The sequence below is a fragment of the Sturnira hondurensis genome, unplaced genomic scaffold, assembly GCF_014824575.4.
Source record: "Sturnira hondurensis isolate 20B ecotype Veracruz unplaced genomic scaffold, ASM1482457v3 Scaffold0001872, whole genome shotgun sequence".
NCBI classification, from domain to species: Eukaryota; Metazoa; Chordata; class Mammalia; order Chiroptera; family Phyllostomidae; genus Sturnira; species Sturnira hondurensis.
In genome coordinates, this window is record NW_028074503.1 from 20,996 (window position 1) to 42,658 (window position 21,663).

Sequence of the window (21,663 nt, forward strand, 5' to 3'; positions counted from 1 at the left end):
CAAGTGAATCATTTGGTTGTAGCATTGTCCCATGCACCAAAAGTTTGCAGATTCTATTCCTAGTCAGAGCACATACCCCAAAAGTTTGCAGATTCTATCCCTAGTCAGAGCACATACCTAGGTTGTGGGTTTCCCAGTCGATCTCAAACGGGAGGCACCTGATCGATGTTTCTCACATCAACAGATTTCTCTCTCTCTCTCTCTCTCTCTCTCTCATCTCTGTAAAAAAATCAATAAACATCCTCAGTTGAGGATTTTTTAAAATGTGGGCTTTATTTCTTTTTAATTTATTCTTTTTATTTTTTTATTGTTCAAGTAAAATTTTCACCATTTTCCCCCACCACTACCCCCCCACCCTAGCCATCCCCACTTGATCCTACCCCCCTTTGGCTTTGTCCATGTGTCCTTTATACATGTTCCTTGACAACTCTTTTCCCCCTTTAACACACTTAATAGTCAGGTCAGCTTGGGCAAGTAATCTTACAAATGTATTGAATCTTATTGCTGTGGTAAAAAATTACCACAAATTTAGTTTTTTAACACACAAAAATTTATTTTGCAGTTCTGGAAGTCAGATGTCCGAAGCAGATATCACTGGGCTATAATCAAGGTGTTGTCAGGGTTGCATTCATTCTAGAAGCTCTAGGAAGAATCCATTTCCTTTCCTCTTCCAGCTTCTAGAAACTGCCTGCATTCCCTGAGTTGTTGCCACTTCTGTCTTCAAAGCCAGCAATGACTGGCTAAGTCTTTGCCACAATGCATTACTCTAAAACTGACTCTGCTGCCTCCCTCCTCCACATTTAAAGATCCTGTGATTGCCCTGGATTCACCCAGATAATCCAGAATAATCTCCCTATTTTATATTTTGTTGTTGTTGATATTTTTTCTTTATTGCACAAATTGCAATAGTTTTACATGATTTTAAATAAACAAATTGCATATAATCTATTAGTCTTGATTCATATACAGTTGTGCTTTTTTTATTTTTTTTATTGCTATTCATAGATTGGAAGAATTAACATCATCAAAATGTCCATACTACCCAAAGCAATTTATAGATTCAATACAATATCTATCAAAGTACCAATGGCATATTTCACAGACATAGAACAAACACTTTGAAATTTTATATGGAACCATAAATGACCCTGAATAGCTGCAGCAATTTTGAGAAAGAAGAACAAAGTATGAAGGATCACAATACCTTATATCAAACTGTATTGCAAGGCCACAGTAATCAAAACAGCATGGTACTAGCATACAAACCAACATATAGACCAATGGAAGAGAATAGAGAGCCTAGAAATGAACCCCAGACTCTATGGTCAATTAATATTAAACAAAGGGGGCAGCAACATAAAATGGAGTGAAAATAACCTCTTCAATGAATGGTGGTGGGAGAGCTGGACAGCTACATGCAAAAAAAAAATGAAACTTGACCACCAATTTACACCATACACAAAAATAAATTCAAGGTGGATAAAAGATTTAAATATAAGTCATAATATCATGAAAGTCCTAGAGGAAAACATTGATGGGAAAATCTCAGACATTCCACACAGCAACATCTTCACTGATACGTCCCCTAGAGCAAGGGACACAAGGAAAGAATAAACAAATAATCTCCCTATTTTAAAGTCAGCAGATTAGCAACCTCTAGTCTATCTTCAACCTTAATTCCACTTTGTCATGTATACATGACAAAGTTGTGAATGTATACTCATTCATAACTTCCAGGAGGCACAAAACAATTAATTGTAAGTCAAACGTAGAGCAGGGATAAGTCTACAACATTATCTGGCACTCTAGGTTGCTCCTATCTGCTTTGGACATGTGCTCTCTGGCCTGGAATGACATATGAGATCCCAAAGGAAACTCCACATAGTGGGGACCATATGAAACATATTTTATACCCTCAGATAGTTGTATAACATCATGATATTCACCAGGAAACCATGCTTAATAAGTCCATCGATTGTTGATTTGCTTGCCATAAACAGTCTTAAAACAGGAATATCCTACTCAAGGCATCCATGAGTTATGAATATCCTCCTAGAAAATATCATTAGTTTTTTAATATATTGACCAGGAGACTATACTGTGCTACCTGCCTTCTTCCCTCCCACCCCATTATTCCTCTATCCCCTCCCCTCTGGTTATTGTCAGTTTGTTCTTTATTTCAATGTCTCTGGTTATATTTTGTTTGCTAGCTTGTTTTGTTGATTAGGGTCCACTTACAGGTGAGATCATTTGGTGTTTGTCAATCACCACCTGATTTACTCCACTTAGCATAATGCTCTCCAGTTTGATCCATGCCATCACAAAGGGTAGGAGCTCCTACTTTCTTTCACTATGTAGCATTCCACTGGACCATAGTTTTTTGATCCACTCATTCACTGGTGGGCACTTAGGTTGCTTTCAGCACTTTGCTATTGTAAATTGTGCTGCTGTGAACATTGGGATGCATAGGTTCTTTTGGATTGATATTTCAAGATTCTTGGGAATAATTTCAGCAGTGGTACAGCAATATTTTCTAACATATATCCCCTAAAGCAAGGAACATAAAGGAAAGAATAAACAGATCGGACCTCATTAAAATAAAAAGCTTCTGCACAGCTAAAGAAAACATCAGCAAAGTGAATAGAGAACCAACAGTATGGGAAATATATTTGCCAATAATACCTCAGACAAGGGTTTGATCTCCAAAATATATAAAGAATTCACAGAACTCCACTCCAGGAAGAAAAACAACCCAATTAAAATATGGGCAAAGTACCTGAATAAACAGTTCTCCAAGTAGGACATACAGAGAGCCCAGAGATATATGAAAGAATGCTCAGCATCACTAGCCATCAGAGAGATGCAAATTAAAAGCACAATGAGGTACTACTTCACAACAGTAAGAATGGCCATCATAACAAAATCAACAAACAAGTGCTGGAGAGGTTGTGGAGAAAAGGGAGCCCTAGTGCACTGTTGGTGGGATTGCAGACTGGTGCAACCACTATGGAAAACAGTATGGAATTTCCTCAGAAAATTAAAAATGGGACTTCCTTTTGACCCAGCAATTCCATTGCCAGGATTATATCCTAAGAAACCTGAGACACCAATCCAAAAGATCCTATGCACCCCAATGTTCAGAGTGGCACTATTCACAATAGCCAAGTACTGGAAGCAACCTAGGTGCCCATCAGTAAATGACTGGATCAAAAAACTGTGGCACATTTACACAATGGAATACTACACAGCAGAAAGAAAGAAGAAACCTCCAATTTGTTACAGCATGGATGGAACTGGAGACTATTATGCTAAGTAAATAAGCTAGTCAGAGAAAGACAAATACCATATGATCTCACCTTTAAGTGGAACTAATAAACAAAACAAACAAACAAGCAAAATAGAACCAAAGATATGAAAATAAAGAGCAAACTGGCAGTGACCATAGGGGCAGGGAGAGGAGGATAATAGGGAAAGTAAGCAGAAGGGTCAAGTAAAGGAACATGTATAAAGGACCCACCAACATGGACAATGGGGCAGAGGGAAAATTGAATAGGGTGTGGGCAGAACATGGGAGAGTAATGGGGGAAAAGATGGACAATTGTAATTGAACAAAATTTTTTTTTCACAAACTAGCCCTGACTGGTGTAGTAAAGTTATAATCTTATATTATTTTCAATCTCAGCTATTGCTACTGAGAAACTATTGACTGGCTATATCTATAAGCTGTGTATACATATGAAGCAGAACAGTTAGATGAATTGTTTAAATATTTTTTATTAACTCCTTAACACTTTTACCCTAGAACATGCCTTCTCTTGCTTGTTTTATTCATAAGCACACTTTAGAGATTGCCTTTCTACAAATGCATCTTTCTACCCATGTGAGAACATGGGTGGAAAGATGCCAGGGAAGATATTGCTAATACAAGTTGAATACATAAATACATTATTCACACAGACCACACTATTATTCATCAACTGACACAATAGTGTGAGATCAGCTTATCCCCTGGCTCCTGTTCCTGTCAGCTGAACACGTATTTATCAAGGTCTTAGTCTATCCCTAGCACTCTGGTGAGAAACTACAGAGGAGAGAAAGAGAAAAGAGAAGGACTAAGAGAAAGAACTGCCTAAGGAATGTTGCCCTAGTTGGGAAAATGCAATGTACATATAAAAAACAACTGAAGATAACTACTCAAGTGCTCCTGTGTTCTTCCTTCCTTTGACAAGTAATTTGTTAGGGAGATTTACTGTCTATCATTACTGCTACCATAAGCATTTGAGAGGATTGGGACTCATTAAGCTTGTTCAATCTCCTATTTAATAGATCTGGGAAAAGTATTCATAGGAAAGCAAGATAAAACCATTGCTAAAAAGAAAGTATTGTGTTACCTACAAACGTCATTTTCTTCTGTTATAACATGTCCATATTAGTATGGAAAATAAAATAATAGGTTTACCAGGCACTAAAAAATATAAACATTATATGTGAAATATGATATGGGTATATGGAAGTTCTACATATGCAAAAGTATCTTTTTTAAATCCTAGTCTTCTTTAAGAATCAGACTGAATTACATATTTGGAATACAATAAAAGCACAAGGTTTCGGTATTAAACAGACCTTGATTTGAATACTCATCCCTTGACCTCCTTACTTGTGACTCATAGATCAGGGGCAGATATTTAACTTTTCTAAGCCTTAATTTCTTTTTTCTGTCAAACAAGAATAACTACATCTATTTTAAAGAAAACAATGAAATCACTATTCATCATAGAAATGCAAATTAAAACCACAATGAGATATCATCTCACACCTGTCAGAATGGCTATCATCAATAAATCAACAACCAAGTGAAGAAGATGTGGAGAAAAGGCAACCCTGGTGCACTGTTGGTGGGAATGAAGATTGGTGCGGCCGCTATGCTAAATGGTATAGAGCCTCCTGAAAAAATTAAAAATGGGACTGCCTTAATACCCAGCAATTCCACATCTGGATGTATATCCAAAAAAAACTCAAAATGCTATTGAAAGAATATATGCATCTTATGCTCACTGCAGTATTATATACAATAGCCAAGATAAGGAAGCAATCCAAGTGCCAATCAGGACATAAGTGGATCAGAAAGCTTCGGTACATTTACACAATGGAATACTACTCAGCCATAAAAGAATGAAATGTTACCAAATGAACCTAGAGGGTATTGTGCCAAGTGAAATAAGTTAGTCAGATAAAGACAATACCATAGGATCTCACTTACACATCGAATTACACTATAAATGAACAAACAAAGCAGACACAGACTCATAGATACAGAGGACAGACCGATGGTTGCCAGAGGGGAGGAGAGTGAGGGACTGGGTGAAAAAGGTGAAGTGATTGAGAAGTACAGACTGGCACTTACAAAATATTAATGAGTATGTAAAGTACAGCACAGGAAATACAGCCAATAATTTTTTGAAAACTATAGTGCCAGCTGGGTACTGGAAACATAGGGGTAAGGGAGAACACTTTGTAAAGTATATGATTGCCTAACCACTGTGCTGTACACCTGAAACTAATACAAAATAATATTAAATGTAAATTGTAATTTATAATTTTTAACAATTAAAAATAAAAATAACTTTAAAAAGAAAAAATAAAGAAAATAATGAGGATTATAATGTGATATGAATAATTTCACCTAATACAATGCCAGGTAACTAACCAGTAATTAATAAATGCCATTTTCCCTTCACTCTAAGCAGAGAAGTACGCAAACATATGCTCTAAAGCTTAAAAAGGGAAATAAAAAATAGAATTGTTTCTATACAAAATTAAGAAGAGGACGCACTGCAATTTATTTAAAATATCACTCTGAAGCGGGCATTTAGCTTAATTGAACATTTGTACGGTGCTCTCTCACTGTAGATTCATGGTACTTAGCATAGACCTCTATTAAAGAATGCCTTATTCTTTTTTTATAATTAATTATTTGCATGTTTGTCTCCTCCATCCTATAAAAGGGTCCATAGGGATGACATTCAAATTTCATATATAACCTCACATTTTTTAATGACTATATGTACATGTGAATGAGAAAGTACACAAGGAAAAGTGATAGAAATTCTGAAACCATTTCTGTATGAATAAATTCAATGCTATTTGAGTGCCTACAAACTTATGTACTATCTAACCTACAAAAATGAAATGAAATTTAAATGAAAAATAAGAACAATTCAAATATAAGGAAAATGCTTGTGTTAAAATATTGAGTGGAAAAAATAAAATTTTATATCTATGATAACTATGTTTAATTTTTTAAATACATACCCCTCCCAAAAAAAGACAGAAGAAAATACAACAAACATTAATGGGCAAGATCAATAATTGGCTCTTAAAGGACATTAAATGCTACTCTTATTTGATCTCTCTCTCTGCCTCCCTCCCTTGCTCAATTTAATCCTGAGGTTTTCTTCTCATAGTACTCATTTTTCCTAACAATATTCTTTATTCAACCAATCATAAGCATTTATTACTTAAGCACCTCCCATGTGCCAAGCATCCTGCTAAACACTACATACGCAAAAGGGAATAAGACGGAAGTAATCCTTGCCCTCAGTGATCTTGCCAGGGGGATAAGCATTTAAGGAGGGTACTGAGGGTCAACAGGCTCATGACAGCATGGGAAGAGAGCACTTAACTTATTCAGTGAAGAGGTAAAGCCTCTTGGAGGAAGTAACTTGTAAGCTAAAACACAAAGTATAAGGAGTTAGCCTTGAGAAAAGATGAGGAAGAAATTGATGGGGGTGGGGAGGACATTTCTTGGGCTTCAACTGCCACCTATGTACTAATATCTTTCAGATTTGTATTTCCAGCACAGAAAATTCTAATTACACGAGTTCATATATAGCCTCCAACTAACCACCTCATAGGCAACATGTCTAAATTTAAATCCTTTTCTCCATTTCCTTCTTTACATTCAAACGAGAAGGCAAGGGCCACACTTAACTCCATATGTTTCCAGTCTTTCCAATCATCAAGTCAGAAAGTTCACATCATTCTAAATTTCTCTCCCTCATCCTCCATATCCCATGTATCACTATTTTATGTATCTTTCCAACTCTCCATCCTGCTCATCCTCACAATCATAGCTCCAATCCTAAATCTTTACCATCTCCTTAAAGGACTATCAAAATAATTGCCTTATCCCCTTAATTAGTTTCTCAGTTACAATCTCACCTAAACTCCTAATCCCTTTCTCATATTTCCAGCAGTGTTATTTATTTCAAAAATGCAAACTTGATCCTATTCTTCCATGATGACTTCAATAGCCCCAATTGTTCATAAACAGAAGTCAAGATTGTGCACAGCTCTGACATCCTTCGTCATTCAGCTGCACCTACTTCTCCATTTTAACCTACACTGTTCCTTCTTCATACTGTGGGCTCCCAGGCACCAAAGAATCTGGATAAAGCTTCGGAAATGCTGCTTCTGTGTGGAGTATACTGTCTGCCTGCCATTTTTACCCAGCAAAATATTTCTCCTCCTTCAAAATGAACTCAATATCTCCCCTTTTATAGATATTTCTGAATCTAAAATCTTGAATTTAGCCCTGGCTGGTGTAGCTCAGTGGATTGAGCGCGGGCCTGCGAACCACACAATCGCGGTTCGATTCCCAGTCAGGGCACATGCCTGGGTTGCAGGCCAGTTCCCAGCAGGGGACTCATGAGAGGCAACCATACATTGATATTTCTCTCCTTCCCTTCCCCTCTAAAGATAAATAAATAAAATTTAAAATCTTGAATTTAATGCTATTTCCTATATATTCCTATTCTATCTTCTCTTTTTATTAATCATAAAACAACTGTTCCTTCTTTCTACACTAGTCCCCTACCACTACCCACACCCTATATTTGTCCAATTAATTCCTCTTCAGTCGTTAAATGCCTCCAAACATCACTTCCTAAGGAACACCTGAGACCTCTAACTAAATTAGGGCTTTTTTTTATAATAAGCTATCCTAGAACTGTGTTTTTCCCCAGAAATTTTCGTAGTTTGCAATTATATATACTCATTACAATGATTTCTTTATTAATGTCTCTTTGCTCATTAAACTCTTATGTAGTGGCAGGCCTAAGATCCAGGAGGTTACTTTTGTAGTAACTTACTAACACACAGTTGCATGATGAGCATTTAGATCCCACAAAAATCCTAAATTACTTTTTTTCCATCTTTACAGGTAGAGAAACAGGTGGAGAAGTCATGTAATTTTTCCCAAAGACAAACAGATACTGAGTCAGAATTTAACTCCAAGAATGTCTGGCATTGAAATCTAAGCTTTAAAAACCACCATTATATACATAGCAATTTCCTGATATTTCAAGTACCCATGTAGCACTGTACATAGTTATTAAAATATTATGGACCATACTCTCCATGCTTTACTCCACATCCCCATGATTATTTTGGAACTGCCGATTAGTATGTATTAATCCTTTTACCTGTTTTACACAGCCTCCCAAACCTCCAAACCCTCTTCCCTCTGCCAAACATCAATCTGTTCCCTGTCATGGGTTTCCAAACTTTTGGTGTTTTGGGGCCACACTAGAAGAAAAAGAGTGGTCTTGGGCCACTCATTAAATACACAAAAACTAACAAAAACTGATGAGCAAAAAAAAATGTTTTAAGTAAATTTACAATTTTGTACTGGGCCACATTCATAGCCACCCTGAACTACATGCAGCCTGCGGGCCGCATGTTGAACACCCCTGGATTGGTACACAACTTCAGTTTGGAATGATGAGAAAATCCTAGAGATGGATGGTAATGATGGTTGTACAACATTGTGAGTGTACTTAATGTTACTGAGCCATACACTTAAAAATGGTTAATATGATAAATGTATATTTTGCCACAATTTAAAAAAAGATAATAAGCTAACGTGGCAATACTTCCAAAAAGAAAGCAAAATTGGGAGAACAATAAAAAGTACTGTTAGAGACTTGGGAGAAATTTTTGGCAGAAAAAAATAACTAAGAAGAAAAGAGTATGTGCCAAACTAGGTCAATGCCTGCTCATATGCCCCTGGCACCACCACTCATGTTGAGAACTGCTTATGAACACCCGTGTCTCCCTGCCTGTGAGGTCTTTCTGGCCATGGCAGCATGCTCTGTTTGTGCATGGGCAGGCGGTGGGAAAATTAATGCCCCAGATAATTGCCCTCAGCCACTGCTGGCTGGGGATAAATACCTCAGCTTCCTTGACCCTCTGTGAGGACAACTCTGCAGCAGGTTCTACATGTACCTCAGAGATCTCCAGGCAGATTGGGCTGCAGTCACACACTGTAGTAACTTGCTTGATAACACACTCAGCTTCCTTTTCTTCTCTGACTCCCTTCCTCACCCTCATATTCCCTGGAATCATCTCCCAAATAAATGGCTTGCATTCAAATCTTTGTCTTAAGATCTCCTTCTAGGTGAATCCAAATTAAGATACAACATAAATTCAGACTCTAATGAAGGTCCCCCCACAAACAGTATAGACAGATAAAATACTATGAGAAAAAAAATGTTCATTTAACATCCAAGGAGCCTAGACTTAGGGGAAATTAAACAATAATTTGACACAAAACTGGATGTATACTAGTTGATTCCTAATACCTTGCCTATACATTTTAATAAACAATGTACCAAATCATAAAATTTAGAGGAGTGCTTTGGCATATCCTTATTAGTAAGTAAATACCAGCTTATTCTAATGCTAAATTTATAATTCTTTTGGTATCTTTAAAGAAAATCTCTTATTTTTGTAGCTTCTTTTGGAAATAGCTGTATAATTACACAGAGCTTGGTGGATCTACTCATGTACTGATATGCCAAGGATTGGGAGGTAATGCCAGCAACATCCAACTTCACAGAGAAAGTAGCCTAGGAGTTCCGGCCATGATGGAGACATAAGTAGAAATGCTTCACTTCCTCACACAATCAAAAGCACAAAAACAAATTTAAAAACAAATAACAGCCAGAACTGCCAGACACTCAAACTTCATGAAAGTCTGACAACCAAGGAGTTAAAAAAATATTCATTCAGACTGGTAGGAGGGCCAGAGATGGGCAGCTGAGGCAGAATGGACGCACAGTCAAGGAGGTGGCTGGTGGACCATTTGGTCCCACATTTATGAGCCAATAAGCCAGGAAGAACTATTGGGAAGTGAGACAGACTGCAGAACCCAGGGTTTCTGAATGGGAAATTAAAGACTCAAAACCTCTGGATATAAAAATCTGAGAGAGTTATGGCAGTAGGAGAAACTCTCAGGATTACAGGACAGTTTGTGGGAGAGGCCTGCAGGGTCCTAGAACATACACAATCCCACCCATCTGTGAGTCAGCTTTTGAAAGGCTACAATCTGCTTGTGGGGAGTGAGGGAAGTGATGGAGAGTAGGGCTAGACCAAAGGCAGCAAGTGACATTGTTCCCTCTCTGACCCCTGCTACACAGACAGTGCCACAACACAGTGAACAGGGCTGCCCTGCCTTGGTGAATACCTAAGGCTCTGTCCCTTACAACCTAATAGGTGTGCCAAGACAAAGAAATATGGCCCAAGTGAAACTACAGATTAAAATTCCAGGAAAAGAACTAAGTGACAAGGAGATAGCCAACCTATCTGATGAAAAGTTCAAAACACTGGTAATCAGGATACTCACAGAAATGATTGAGCTCAGTCACAAAATTAAGGAAGAAATGAAGGTTATACAAAGTGAAATAAAGGAAAATATACAAGGAATCAAAAGTGAAATGAAGGAAACAGAGACTCAACTCAAGGACTTGAGACAAAATGAAGAAATAAACATCCAACCAGAACAGAATGAAGAAAAAAGAATTCAAATAAATGAGGAGAGGCTGAGAAAGCTCTGGGACAACTTTAAATGTTCCAACATCCAAATCATAGAGGCGCCAGAAGAGAAAAGGAAGAACAAGAAATAGAAAACTTATTTAAAAAATAATGAAGAAAAACTTCCCCAATCTAGCAAAGGAAATAGACTTCCAGGAAGTCCAGATAGTCCCAAAGAAGTTGGACCCAAGCAGGAACACACCAATATACCTCATAATTAAGTTGCCTAAGATTAAAGATAAGGAGAGACTGTTAAAAGCAGCAAGAGAAAAGAAGACAGTTACCTACAAAGTAGTTTCTATCAGCTGGTTTCTCAAAAGAAACCTTGCAGGCAAGAAGAAACTGGAAAGAAATATTCGAAGTCATGAAAGGCAAGGACCTACATCAAAGATTACTCTATCAAACAAAGCTATCATTTATAATGGAGGGGCAGATAAAAGGCTTCCCAGATAAGGTCAAGTTAAAGGAGTTCATCATCACCAAGCCCTTATTATATGAATTGTTAAAGGGACTTATCTAAGAAATAGAAGATGATCAAAATTATGAACCATAAAATGACAACAAACTCACAACTATCAACAATTGAACTTAAAAAACAAAAACTAATCAAACAACTAGAACAGGAAAAGAACCACAGAAATGGAGATCACATGGAAGATTATCAGTGGGAAGGGGGAGGGGAGAATGGGGGACAAAACAGACAGGGGGAGATTAAGAATAGTATAGGAAATGGAGAAGCAGAACTTATATATACAACCAGTGGACATGAATTGAGTGGTGGGAGAGAATGCTGGAAAGTAGGAGGTAGAGGGAGGAGGGGGTGAATAAAGGGGATAACAAAACTGTGGAAGAAAACAGAAAAAATAAGTTACACAGACCTTGCTTTAAAGCTCTCCTTACTCTATATTCTAAATATAAAATCTACAGCCTGTTTTCATCTGAGAGCTTGCTGAGTAATATAAAGTACTAACAATATGTTTGCTATTAGCTCTGCATACCCCTTCTGTCAGAGAATGAAATCATACTGAGAAAATATTGAGCTAAATGGTGTTTAAAAGGAAAAACACCACTGTAATAAAAGCTTTAACAGGCAGATTAGCAATCAATCCTCAATGCCTATTAAGTCATTTCAGTGTCACCACTGGAGAAGAGCTATATAGGTAATTATCTCCTCTGGTCTGCAATTCAAGACCCAATATCCAACCACTTATGAGTTACCACTAAATCCCTAAAGTCAATGCTGAACCAGGAGAAAAGCCAAAGACCAACTGTGTTGCTTTAAATGAGGACTGACATTTTTTCATTTTTCCCCATCATTCCATTTCCAGCCCTCCCTTGCAAAAATTCATCACTTCTGACAGTCCCCCTGTGAAGTACACATAAGGAGGTGACATCTCCATTGGACAAGGGAATTAACCAACTACTGAAGAGCCAAAGGAGAATGAAACCAGAACAACTGACTCACACATCACAGCTTGAACCACTAGACCGAGCTTCCGCCCTGAGAGGAAGATGATTCAGTCAACAGTGATTCATCCCACCAAGGAAAACGTGTTTTCCCTGAAAGGGAGAAGTTCATTTTAAACATAATAATACCAAAATGTAAAAGTTGATGAAAAGAACATTCTGATTAAATTTAAAGGCCATATAGACTTTTCAGTTACAACATACAAATACATACTGTCATGTGACCTGAAAAAGCAATAAAGTATGAACATGGTTCATGGAAATGTCCAAAAGCAATAATAGTAATAGTATTATCAATAATATTAATATTAATATTAATATTAATAATAATATTAATATTTCAATTAAATGTCATCAAAAAGTATGGAAATGTACACTTACATAATTAAATTAGATAAATATCCCTAAAAACATCTTAACTTTAAAGGTATAAGTCATCATTAAAGAAGACTCTTTAAAGGAATAATTTTTACCTCTGGTAAAATCACAAAAAAACTTTTTTTATTTTATTGTTGTTCAATTACAGTTGTATTTTCTCCCCACCCCCTTCCCAACCCTCTCCAAACCCACCTTATTCCTTTGCTTCCACCCTCCCCCTTGGTTTTGTCCATGTGTCCTTTACAGTAGTTCCTGAAAACCCTCTCCCCTCTGTGCCCTCCCTCTCCCCTCTGGCTATTGTTAGAGTGTTCTTATTTTCAGTGACTCTGGTTATATTTCATTTGCTTTTTTCTTCTGTTGAGCATTATGCTAAGTGAAATAAGCCAGGTGGTGAGGGACAAATACCATATGATCTTACCTTTAACTGGAACATAATCAAAAGAAGAGAATTTTTAATAGAAGCAAACTTGGTGCAAACAACTGGCTGACTGGGTACACTAATTAAAATAATGACAACTGACACTTATTAAATTCCCTCTATGTGCCATCTCTAATTTTCATAACAACTCTCAAAATAAATATTATCTGGATCCTGCTGAGAAAGGATCAGAGGTTCTAGAAAGTTCAGTGACTTGCCCAAAGTGACTTAAGTAAGCTTCTGATCTGAAATTCAAACGTAAGCTATTCCAGTTCCAAAACAATCCTGACAATTCAACATCTGTCTGTCTGTCTCTCTCTCTCACTACAGTCATGCACAGCTCATTATTGGAATTATGAGTTTTATAGCAAAATTATTACTATTTCAACCCAACTCATTCAAATACTTTTACTGTATTGCTGTACAGTAGATTCAAATACGGTTGTTTAAGGTATTTCCTTACATGAGTAAGAAGCAACCAAAGCCAAAAGCGGAAACACTGAAATCACTGTGCACATCCCTAATTTGAAGCTGCCAATCTTAGTTTTGGTCATCAAGGAACCAGACACATTTACACCTCTACATTTGCCATTCTTATCTTCAATTCATATTGAGTACTTTAACAGTAGTTATTATATAAGCCGACACATAGAGGCTTTACCTCACTTCTCTCATGTAAGTAGTATCCACTAACTTTTGTTAAAGTCTTTCATACAAATAAGCCTGGCATACTTAAGACATTCACCAGGACCCTAAGGTCCATGTGATGCTGTGGCCAGTTAGTTTGAGGGAATAAGTAGAATTATATAGTAACTACCATTTACTATGACAATTTTTATTACTGTTATTATTGTACAAATAAATACTAACATTTAATTCTTTCAAGAACCTTCTAGCCCTGGCTGGTGTAGCTCAGTGGATTGAGCGCAGGCCTGCAAACCAGACGATCGCGGTTCGATTCCCAGTCAGGGCACATGCCTAGGTTGCAGGCCAGTTCCCAGCAGGGGACGCATGAGAGGCAACCATACATTGATATTTCTCTCCCTCTCTCCTTCCCTTCCCCGCTAAAGATAAATAAATAAAATTTTTTTAAAAAAGAACCTTCTAGCCCTGGCTGGTGTAGCTCAGTGGATTGAGCACGGGCCTGCGAACCACACTATCGCGGTTCGATTCCCAGTCAGGGCACATGCCTGGGTTGCAGGCCAGTTCCCGGTTCCTGGCAGGGGACACACAAGAGGCAACCATACATTGATATTTCCCTCTCTCTCTCTCTCTCTCTCTCTCTCCCCTTCCCTTCCACTCTAAGATAAATAAATAAAATCTTTAAAAAAAATTTTAAAAAAGAACCTTCTAGTGTCAGCACTATTATTTTCACCCATGTGTCATATAAATGGAGTATGTTCATGATGTAGACACTGTGCCTTGGAAAGGTTAAGATAACTAGAAAGGGGAGCTGATAATCAAAGCCAAGAATGTCTGCACTCTTAACCATCATGACTTACTGCTTCTCAATTTCCATAGACGTTCACAAGATATTGTCATGTCCTTGAGACCAAGGTTATTTTTTTTCAATTTTAGTTATTTATTTTTAGAGAGAGGGGAAGGATGGAAGAAAGAAAGGGAGAGAAACATCAGTGCGTGGTTGCCTCTTGTGCATCCCCTGCTGGGGACCTGGCCCATAACCCAGGAGTGTGCCCTGACTGGGAATCGAACTAACAACCCTTTGGTTTGCAGACCAGCATTCAATCCACTGAACCACATCAGCGGGGGCTGACTATTGTACTTCTAAAGTGCACACAAAGAATCACTCAGTAACCATGACCAACTTTAGGTCCACTTTGGAGTGTGATACTGTTACTGGCATGTTAGCAACCCTATAGCGACTAAGCCCAGAATCACCACTGTTCATACCTGTGCTGCCAGAGGTAGCTGTAGGTACAAACACTTGCACTCTGAGATGACTGGGGAGCTGTCCATGATGCTGAATTTACTTTTCCATATTTCCACTCAGATTCTGCCTGCTATCCAAACCCCAGACTTCCTTGTCTGTACATCCTGCTTCTAAACAAGCCTTTATTTATTTTCAGTTTAATTAAAAACTTGCTCTGTCTAGCTCTCTGCCTGCTGGCCATGCACATTTTCTAAGCAAGCCCTGCCTGTGTTGCCATGATCCTACCAACATAGCTTCATTTTTGACCTGGATTCTTGAGAAATCAGGCTACCACAGTCTTGTCTAAGATACTCTTTAAGAATGTAAAACATATATAATATTACATAGTGGGTGGTAGGGATATTAGGATTATCCTGGTCATTTGTTCCTTTATATATTGTTTAGGATATACATGGAGGTCCCCCTCTTATAACAACAAATCTCCAAGCCAGTGTTACTTGAACGTTATTACAGAATAGGAAATGGAGTCAAGGGTTAGAATGGAGGAACTGGCACAGGACACCCTGGTGGAACTGACTTGCATTGTTGTGGAAAGCAAGAGAAAACAGGGAAGGTCATGTGGGTAAGCTAAGCCCACACCATGCTACTTGCTTTCCAGTGAATATTGAAAGCTGATTTTCAGGTTCCAGTGAAAATATAAAAGGTAGAAAATAATTTGTAAGTAATTTGCCACAAAAGAAAAGAAAGTTTTAATTTTTTTCTTTGATTAGCATACCTATTTATAGCTATATCACCTTTGCAAACAAATTTTCTTGCCTAATTTATTAATGAAATGCTACCTCTCATTAATTTAAAGTGACATATATAAATAACTTTCACAAACTAATTCAAACTAGCAATGTATGACACTAGTCTCAGAGATAGTGTGAAATTTCCCTTAAAAATTCCTGCTCGCTGTCCAATAATTATACACTGTGACATTGCAGCAATATTCTTACTTGGCCTCCATCTCAAATTAGAAAATGTTAAGCCAGTAAAAATATGATGCACCAGCATGATATCACCCTAGCAAAGGCATAAATACATTTAACTTTTTTTTAATTGCCCCCTTGATAGCCAGATATTTATAGCCTTAAACTTTTTTGATAGTGTCCTTGCAGGAGTTATCCTGTGGTCATTCTTCTCACTATAAGACAATTTATCTAGGCACCAAAGCAGGGTATTTTGTTGCAGATGGATTTACCCTAATGACCACAGCTCGGTACTAACAATTAGCATTTTAATGGAAGTTTGGTACCAATAGCAAATAAATAACATGTATCTTCTTGTTAACAAAAGTAAAAAATACAAAAAATTAGTGTAAAATATTTTAAGTCCTTAATATAAAATGTAAAAAGCTTGAGAAACTTTGTGAAGAGTATGTTTATGCTATTCAGATGTCAAACCTAAGTTAGGGAATACATTGCCCACATGCTTGTGTGTGTGTGTATTTTCCTTAGAGGGTCAGAGGCAAGGGATAGTGTCTCCCACCACCAACACCTCCTTTTTTCTGGCATACATTTTTGGAATTTTTCTATGAAACTTCCATAAGAATCATCTATTGTAACCTTTCATTTCACAGATGAGAAGAAAAGTCCTGGACATACCAAACAATTTTCCCAAGGTTACACAGGCAAAACTAGAGCCTAACACATCTGACTAGAAATAAAATGCTCCTTCCACAGAATTGTACTGCTTGATATAGACTTTGTATTTCCAGCTGTCTTTTAAATAAAGTTAGCCATTGTTATGTAGATCTGGCAAAAAGAAATTCTATAGTAATTATGAGTGACCCCATTGCTTAATGTTGCATCTGAACATAGATTGAGGTGCTTGGTTTTCTTTGATTTCCACTGAATATAAATATTTATTATTCTGTTCCTGTTTGTATTATTATCCAAATCTATTCTACTTCTAACTCTATCCAGAAATTGGAAATCTGGAGAACATTTTCCTTACCAGAAAGCTAAGTGACTTTATAGTTTTGATCATGTAAGGAAGTGAAATCTGGACACAAACCCCAAATTCTAAGTATTCAGACTTCTATATCTCAGTTAAATTTATTACATTTGCTACCTTATTCTTTTAAAACTTTACTCTGGGTCTTCAACCAAAGAGTCTTCCCTTTTAAATGCCAGAACAGAATTTCACAAAATGCGCTTAATAGTGTTTAGAGGCAAAAAGATCAGATGTGCTGGTTTTGGTTTCTTTTTTTTTTGAGATGTAATAATAATTTCAGGTGCACAACATAATTATTTGATATATGTATATATGGTGAAATGATCACCATAATAAGTCTAGGTAACATCCATCACCTCACAGGTTTTTTTCTTGTGTTGAGGGCTTCTAAAATCTACTGATGTCTCAGCAACTTTCAAATATGCATTACACTATAACTACAGTCATCATACTGTACATTACATTCCCAGGATTTATTTATTTTGTAACCAGAACTTTATACCTTTTGACCACCTTGACCCTTTTCACCCATCCCACCCTACCCCACCCCACTCCAGCTTCTGACAACCCATCAATCCATTTTTTGTATCTATGAGTTTGGTTGGATTTTTTTTAGATTTCACATGTAGATGAGATCATACAATATTTGCCTTTTGACATTTCACTTAGCAGAATGCCCTCAAGGACCATCCAGGTTGTTGCAAATGTTGTCCTAGTTTTTATACAAAGCAACAGAGGGTAATTAGGCATAAATTTCGAAAAAAAACTCATGCAGGCCCTGGCTGATGTAGCTCAGTGGATTGAGTGCGGGCTGCGAACCAAAGGGTCGACAGTTTGATTCTCAGTCGGCACATGCCTGGGTTGCAGGCCAGATCCCCAGTGGGGGCCATGTGAGAGGCAACCACACATTGTTGTTTCTCTCTCTCTTTCTCCCCTCTCTCTAAAAATAAATAAATAATTTTAAAAACTCATGCAATACTTTAAAACATGGATATAATATCATATAGAACTTATGAGGGAAATTATAGAAGGCAAAAGTGGAAAAAAGCATCACAGTGAGTGGCAAGAAAGCTAGAAAAGAAGAAACAGAAAGTCATGAATAATCTAATCATCAAATATTGGCAGAAAAGAAACTGGACATCGTAATTCGTTCTCATAAGAATGGTTGGCCATCATTTTCATTGTTATTACCAGAGATAATTGTGTATGTATTACTACTCCATGATACTACAAAAAAAATCTACTGCCTAATCAGAGACAAGAATGTTATTCAAATAAGAAGAAAAATTGGGACAGAAAATGACCTAACCAATTCCTTGTGTAGTAAAACAATAAAATTCCAAAGTGACAATTTTTTTCCATAAGGAAAGAACTATTCTAGTTGTCATGCATGTGACTTTTCACTTTCTGGATAATTTCAAGATGTCCAGCTCATATTCAGGAGCTCCAAGCAGAAAAGGAACAGAATGTACTAAGCTTCACACAGACCAGAGACAAAGACCAAGAAGACCAACCAAGGCCAAGAGAAGTAAGCAGATAGAGTAGTCAAGGTAAAAAGAAATCCAAAGTCCAATTTTTCAGCGGACATAATTGGGATTCTAGGAAAGGACATCAGAGGGTAAGAATAGTGACCCAAGCAGAAGTCCTTTACATAGTATGTAAGATCCTTCATGACTCAACCCTTACTTGCCTCTCCATCCTCATCCCTCGGTAATATTCATGCCATCACAGATCTGTGACTCTCCTTGGCATTTTCTGTCTTAATATAACCACCCAGAAAATTTAACTGTCCTTCAGGACAAAATTCAACATCATCCCCACAAATAAATTGGCTTTGCATGTTCTCAGAAAAGTTGTCACACTATCCTAATGTTCCTGATGAACTTTGTGCATACTACCATTATAACATGTATCATATTACATTCTAAGTGTTTATGTGCCAGTGATCCCATTACCTAAAATCTCCTTGAAGGTAGGCATTGCCTCTTAATCATTGATTTTCCAAAAACACCTAGAACACAGTGCTGGATGCACCACAATCTCTCAAATAAATAAATGAATACCTCTATAACAACAGTTATGTCCTTACATGATAATTTATATTCTGCCTTTTAGTCAGCTCAAGTTCTGCAAAAGAACATGTGTTCAATGAATATTTGACAAATTAATAAAAGGTGCAAAGCTTTTCCTCTTAAACTGTTTACATAGATCATGTTTAAGAAGAACTATACAAATAAGAGTCCCAAAATGTGCTTTGATTATTGGAGTAACAATGTCAGTATAAAAGATACAGCAAGTTACTAGCTGCGTCTCCTTGGTCAGGTGATTTAATCTCTCTGTGCTTCAGCTACTTTCATTAGCTATAAACTGAGGATAATAGTACCTGGTGTTATTAACATAGCATTTGTGTGAAGATTAGAAGAGGGTCTAACACACAGAAAGTACTGTTTCAGTATTTGTTACTGCTGATGTCGTTAGAGTTTTCAGCTAGCAAGCAAATTTTTTAATCATTTTTATTGTCTCAATTTTTCTTCCTTTGTCCTCCTCCACATAGCCAAGTGCTGTAAACAGCCTAAGTGCCCATCAGTAAATAAGCAGAAAATTTTTAAATGAGAAAAAGTAAATGGCTTATAAAGCAGAACAGAATTGAACAAAAGTACAAAAAAGAAATCTAGAAACTCAGCCATAAAACTTACTAGACATTTGACTTCACTCAAATCAATCACCATTCTGTACCTCAGTATCATCTTCATTCTTTCAATAGATATTTACTGAGCAACTACTATGCAAAATTCTAGGAGTATGATGGTGAACAATAGACATAAAACTTACAGATTAATATATCCAATTCCTTCCCATCTAAAATGACAGTGTTGGTTCAGAGTGCTGAATAAGAATGCTGATTTATAAGAGGGCTGCCTCCTTAGGACTTTCGCACTGCTTCTAAAGACCATGGCCAGCTCTCCCTTCTGTTGAGACCTGCTATACTGAAGCACTGTTACTGCTATGACTGTTGTGTATCCTCCAACTGTGCTATAACAGAAAAGGTAGAGAATTGTTAGATTAGATGTTCTGTGTGATTCATCCATCAGTTTCAGTATCATGAGTAAACTACACCATAAAGTTATTGTTCTAAGAAGATATTGTTGTCCTGAAACCACAACTTTCACACACAACTACCAAATCTCAAATATATGCCATTAATATAAAAAAGATAGAACTAAGAAAATATTTAAAATCTCTTTTCTGTCAGCAAAACAATTCAAAGTATCTACCAATCTATGAGTGTATAAATTTGCCACTCTTCAAAGATAGATATGTAAAAACAAAATAAATCACAAAGAAAAATAATGGGTAACAGCATGGAAGAATTAGGTGTGCAATATGGAATAAGTCTATGAAAATACAAGAAAGGTTTAGGTAGAGAATAGATGTTAGGGAACCAGGGCCTATTAGCAATATGTCAAGAAAAGCCACATTGTACTCAGTACAGAGGCTGGGCAAAAAACTGTTCAATTAAGTGATGTTGATCAAAATAATTCCACTAGAGTGAGAGCTGGGTATTAGAAATATCACTCAAGAGAAATAATAGTTATCAGACAAATAATGTGGAAAAGGACAACTTTAATTTCCGAGATATGCATAAAATACCATGAGGCAAAAAAAATATCAGGTACTTTACTTTTAGAATTTATTTAATTATTTTTCAAGTACAGTTTTCTGTCTATTACTCCCATCCCAACCCATCCTCCTATGCTCCACCCTCCCTCCCATTTCCACCCTTCTTAGTTGTTGTCCATGTATCCTTTATATTTGTTCCTCTAAATCCCTCCCCTATTTCCCCTGAAATTCCCTCCCCTCTTCCCTCTGGTCACTGTCAGCCTGTTCTCTACTTCACTGTCTTTGGTTATATTTTGCTTACTTGTTTGTTTTGGGTTTTTCCCAATTTTTTTATTTAATTATTTTTCAAGTACAGTTTTCTGTCTATTACTCCCAACCCATCCCACCCCCCGTGTTCCCCCCCTCCCATTTCCACCCTTCTCAGTTGTTGTCCATGTATCCTTAATATATGTTCCTTTATTTTTTTTTATTTTTTAAATATATTTTATTGATTATACCATTACAGTTGTTCTATTCCCCCCCTTCAATCCCCTCCACCCACACCCTCCCTCCCCCACCATTCTCCCCCCCTTAGTTTATAACCACGTGCCTCAAGTTCTTTGGATTCTATATTTTCCCCACTATTCTTGCCCTCCCCCCTATCTATTTTCTACCTACCATCTATGCTATTTTCTGTGCCTTCTCCCCCCTTCTCCCCCTCCCACTCTCCTGTTGCTAACCCTCCATGTGTTCTTCATTTCCATGGTTGCACTCCTGATCTAGCTGTCCTCTTGGTTTGCTTTTGTTTAAGGTGTGATTGTTAATAACTATGTGTTTGCTGTCCTTTCACTGTTAATATTTTTCATCTTCTTTTTCTTATATAAGTCCCTTTAGCATTTCATATAATAAGGGCTTGGTGATGATGAACTCCTTGAACTTGACCTTATCTGAGAAGCACTTTATCTGTCCTTCCATTCTAAATGAAAGTTTTGCTGGATAAAGCAATCTTGGCTGTAGGTCTTTGGATTTCATGACTTGG